Raw genomic sequence first — 6,098 nt, forward strand, 5'->3', positions numbered from 1 at the left:
TTCAGGCTGGGCCTTCAAACCGTGCAATCAAGGGGCCTGCTCCGCATCTTTTTTCCTTTGAATTGGACGGCGGGGAAAAAATGCCACCATTGTGGGTTTTGAATCTCACCACCGAAACGTGGATCGTTTCCTCCTCCCAAATTTTGGTACATCATTCATCCGTCGTCCCAATTAAATTATGTTGCGTAAAACATTTTTAGAAAATCTGACATTCCAAAGTTATGCTTATAGCTTAATGTGAAAAAAAAATTAGGAGTAACAAAAATCCATTTAAACATTTGGCGTGAAATTTTTTCTGCGTACCATCGGCCTTCGCGCTCAAATTAAGATTTTCAGAAAAAGAAGATTGTTATATATAAATTATATCAGAGAATATTCTACTAATTGATCAACATAACTTGCATAAAAATGCTTATAAGATATAACTCACGAAAAGTTACAAATATTCACTATGACTGACATAAGATAAAAGAAGATTTGTGCATAACCCATGCATTAAAATTATCAAAAATACCATATATATATATATATATATATATATATATATATATATATATATATATATATATATATATATACATGCATCTTTCTTTTTTTTTGTGCGGGAAAAACTTCCAATCTATTCATCTTCAATCATGGTAGTACAACGAACACTGAAAATAATAAAAATTACATCCAGATCCGTAGACCACCTAGCGACGACTACAAGCACTGAAGCGAGCCGAAGGCGCGCCGCTATCATCGCCCCTCCCTCGCCGGAGCCGGGCAAACGTTGTTGTAGTAGACAGTCGGGAAGTCGTCGTGCTAAGGCTCCATAGAAGCAACACACCAGAACAGCAACCGCCGCAAATGAAGAGTGTAGATCAAAAGGATCCAACCTAAGGACACATAAACGAACACGAACGACGAACAGATCCGATCAAATCCACCAAAGACAGATCCGCCGGAGACACACCTCCACACGCCCACCGATGATGCTAAACGCATCACCGGAACGGGGGCTAGGTGGGGAGACCTTTATTCCATCTTCAGGGAGCCGCCGCCGTCTCGCCTTCTTGAACGGGATACAAACCCTAACAAAGCTTGAAAAAAGATCTAAAAATGAAGCCCTCCCAACAGCAAGGGCTGAGATCCACTCCGTCTCCATGGCCCTAAGGCCACCGGAGACGGGACGGACCGGCGCCGGCGCCGGTGGAAGGCAGAAAACCTTAGGTTTTTGGAGGTGGCGGCTGCCTAGGTCAAAGGTGGATGGGTTCCCTCGTGGGTGATGTCCATGTCAATCGACGCCGTCAAGTATGCATACATGCATCTTCATCGCCTTATTTGCCGATCACTAGGAATACAGTGCCGTGCATGCACGCTGAAAATAGTATTTCCCTTGTCTAAAAATATAAGATGTTTTTGATACCCTTTTGCACTCCCTACGGTCATTTTTAGTCTGCATATAAGTTTTGTCCGAAGTCAAACTATCTTTACTTTGACCAAACTTTATAGAAAAAAGTATCAATACTCACAATGCCAAATCAGTGTTTTTAGATTAATTATGAAATGTAGTTTCATGGAATATATATTTGGTATTGTATATGCTGATATATTTTAATATATATTTGGTCAAACTTTGTATAGTTTGACTTAATACAAATCTAATACGCGGACTAAAAAGGACAGGAGGAAGTATCAAAGAAACATCGAGAAAAGCAATTCTCCCATGCATGGGAGGTCCCGTGCATGGCTCAACCGTTGGATTTAGATGGAGATTTGGATGCATGCACACCTCTTCTAGTTGTATTTCACCCATTAATGAACCCACCCTCTCCCATGCAGCACACTACACCCATGCTTTTTCATGTGATTTCAAAGTTTGAAATCATTTTATCTTATGAACCGAAATCCCGATTTCACTTTCGTTTGCATATTTATGTTCCTGGCGACGAGGACTTTTAAACAAGATCACTCTTCAATATATATTTTCATAATTTTTGGAACATGATAAAACCTTAAGAAAGATGGTGAAATTCCATGAAACATGGTGTAAAATTCTATGATATAGTGCGTGGAACTCATTTCATGTCAATTTGTTCTATTAAGAACATCGTATATAGTTTTGTAAATTTGATGGGCTTTATATTCTATAGTTTCACCAACTTACAAAATTCTTTTAAAAAAATTATGCAAATATATCCATGATTGATCTTGTTTAAAAGATCTCCTTTTCAGGACCCCAAATATGCAAACCAAACAGAAATCAAAATTTTCATTCAAAAGCTACATGGCTTTAAAATTTCAGACTCTGACTTAAAATGCATGAGTAAATATGAGACGGGGAAGAATCAGGTAGGGTCATAGGGTGGAGTAACTACAAGTCATAGCCTCGTGGTAGGTAGTACGGTGGGACACTAGCATGCATGGGAGATCCCGCGCATGGTAGAAAAACCATTCTCTATCTACATCTTACATTTGGAATAGAGGGGGTACTAATAAAGTAAGCAGCAGGTGATGGACTAGGTGGCGACCATGGGCACAACCTTCCATAACAAGGATATCATTTGCTTGTATACTCCCTCCGTCCCTGAAAGAGTGTACTTCCAACTTTGTTGGAGGGTCAAAATATCTCAAAGTTTGACCGAGCTTGTGCAAATATATGTCAATGCTTGTGAAACCAAATAGGTATATGACAAAAATATATTTTATCATGAATCTAATCTATCTATCTATCTATCTATACCTCTATATCTATCTATCTATCTATCTATCTATCTATCTATCTATATCTATACCTATACTAATTACAGACTCCCAAAAAATTACCACGTTAATTAGAATTTACGGGCCGTTCATTTGGTGGGACCGAGTTATTACGGTGTAGATTAACTTTTATATTCTCGGCAAAAAAAACACAGCTCCAAAGGCCCGTACTCCTTTCACGGCCACATAGAAGTAGAAAAACTCCTAACTCAACCTATCTATGACTCCACGTCTATTTTGAAAGAGAAACTCTAACTCAATCTATCTATAGTCTATTTTGAAAAAGAAACAAATAAACTCCTAACTCAATCTATCTATGACTCTACGTCTATTTTGAAAGAGAAACTCTAACTCAATCTATCTATAGTCTATTTTGAAAAAGAAACAAATAACTCAATTTATCTATAGCTCCACGGCCTCTTCCTCTCCCCATAAAAATTAACGAACTGAAGCAATCTCTATATATACTCCATGGTTTCTTCTCCCATGGAGTCCATCATCTATGGCTTCTCCCACAGAAAAAGTCCATCGTCTCTGTCAAGATGAAACGAGCAGGTTGGGGCATGATTCAGGTGTGCCAAAAGACATGATGGCATAAAAAATCGTCATATTTGATCAGGTTTGTTTCTACCACACTTATTGCATATGAAATCTATGTGAGGTGTGCCCAAAGATCTTATTGTATCAAAAATAATTGGCATCTCGATCAGGTTTTCTCTACCACACTAATTACGTACGTACACTATGTCTGCAGTTCTGTATACAGTCATGGCTGCCGTTCATCCAGGTCCTCCATGAATAAAAGAAAATTGAGGTTAGGTCTGCTATTGGCAATGGATTTTCCTCTCAGAGTAGCTGCGTAGGCGTATACAACCAAACATGCATCCATGTGTGCCCTCAACGTCCTCCTCCATAAGCCGATTACCAATGTTGTAGTGCCAGTACCAAATCCGTAATCGTATTTTGGAGCGGGCCCAACCTCGACGATGCAGCCAGGTGTTTTCCGGCGATACACACGTACAAGGCTAGCTCGATTACTTCTCAAACGATTGGTGTTGCGAGAAATATACGGCCGAATTCATGCACGTACAGAAGCGCAGGCTGCTGAATCAATTCCACAAGGGGACACAGGTAGACGAAGCTAATCCCTTGGATCTCTCCGCAGAATACACGCACAAGAGGACACAATTTAATTCCCCTTACAGTGGACGTGCTTGGTTCAGTCAAGATAGCCTGCACATGTGTACAGTCAGAAAGAACTCAGATTTTTATCTTTGATTATTGCATAGACGAGTTGTCAGGAAAGCATGTACATGTATTGTGTCCGGGCTCCAACGTAAACCATCACGTTTTAGTTATCCTGAGGATAAATATTTATTTGCATCTACATTTATATCACGATTTGTTTTATTGCACGAGTCTTTTGATACTTTTAGTCAAAATTATATGTTTGCATTACTTCTTCTGATTTATTTGCAACACCGACTCAGCCGTACGTACAAGATGAAATAGGCCTCTCTACAAGACGATCTCACCCACAATAGGGAGAGAGAGGACCGGGGAATGGTGACAGACCTGTGCGATGGTGAGTTCGAGCGTCGCCAATGGCTGCACAAGATAAGATGCAAGCCACGCCATGTATGATATATCTCCTGTGTCATCTCCATGCTTTAAAAAAATAAGATCCATGCTCTCTTTAATAACCATTGTTGAAGTATATGTTCATTCAGATGACGGCCTCTGACCTTTCTTCTTGCCCCAACTCACGCAGAAGCAATGTCGTTGAGCATTTGGGAGAAAAGGTAGTCTAACATTGTGACATTGGGTCTTGGTGTAGCAGTGTAGCTGCAGCAAGAAGAGGTTGGGCCTAATGCTAGAAAGCACTTTATATCATGATTATGTACTTTATTTGTTTTCATGTGACAAAATTTAGATGTGATTTTGTTCTTAAATGACATCTCCCTATCTCCACAACTATGTCATCCTCAAATTTGAAAGCTGGACTGAATCCATCTAAATCAATTTCACGTTCCAATGCAGCCTCTCACTGATCACCCTCCTCTCCAAACTTTCAACCTACTGAGGTTATAATTTCGACCAGGTTGCATATCTTGGTTCGCTCATACAATCAATTCCAAGTTGATTAATGCATTGAGAAGCAATTGCGGTATGAACTAGATAGGATGGCTGTAGTGGTCGTGAACCTATAGAGGAGTCCTCCCAGCTGTCCTCTCTCGCCCTCTGCTAGACAGTGCAGTGCTACAGTAAGGGGGAGAAGATATGCACAAAGGCTGGTGCCCGGTCACGTGTCTCTGGTGGTATATAGCATCACACGGCGTACACCCAGCAGTAAAATGACGCACATCAGCACACTTGGTGCCTGAAAAGGGGACACAGTTTAACTCTGTTGCTACTAATGCCAGTCTCTATTACCAAATAACTTACTGATTTTGCATCTTTTGTCATTGATAAATTCATGTTCAGTGGCCTTTCCTTTTCATATGTTTGCACTGACCAAAATTGATATCAAATTGCTAGAATTGGTAAGATGTGGGCGTGCGTTGTTAAAGTTGGAAGGATGCATGGCATGCCATCTGGGTCTGCAATAATAGGCTGTTTTTATCACTGGAAGTATGAGAAGTGCATGGATGAACCCATGGGCATATGAACCCACTTTCGAAAACTTATTTATAAATGCCACAAAATTATGAAAAAAGTTTCACACATACGTCTTCACATTCTATGTACACCCAGAAAGTTTCGCGAAAAAATAACTTTTTCTTTGGCCTGTGCAAAAAAGACAAAAAAAAGTGTCGTGGAACGCTATTTAGAAACACCGGAATTTGTCTTTTTTGCGGAGCAAAACAAAAAGAGTTTTTTCTCACAAAACTTTGCGCCGTGCACACATATTGCGAAGATGTATGCGTGAAATTTTCTTTTGATTTTTTGACATTTTAAAACGTGTTTAAAATGCATTTTTTGAAAAGTAGGCTCATATGCCCATGTATGCAGGACGTGCCCTATCCTGGAAGTATTAGCTATGCTTTGTGTAATTTTCAGGATCCTTCTGGCAAGGAGTCATTCCCTCCTTCGTCATGTCTCCGCAGTACGAAAGGTAATGAGTGTGGGAATTAAGGTACTCGAGTTCATCGACAAAGTTATTTCTCAGCATGATATTTGGACTTAATAAATGGTTACCCAATCATCAAATTTGTATTTGCTTTTTAGTCTTCTCTTGATTATGTATCGGACGAATAGTTGCAACGAATTTAGAATGAAATTTCATTGTTTCGTGGATAGATAATATGTTTTTAACCAAGAACAAAGTACCATAAATTAGTACTGCACCATTT

Source organism: Triticum aestivum, chromosome 7B, assembly GCF_018294505.1.
Source record: "Triticum aestivum cultivar Chinese Spring chromosome 7B, IWGSC CS RefSeq v2.1, whole genome shotgun sequence".
Taxonomy (NCBI): domain Eukaryota; kingdom Viridiplantae; phylum Streptophyta; class Magnoliopsida; order Poales; family Poaceae; genus Triticum; species Triticum aestivum.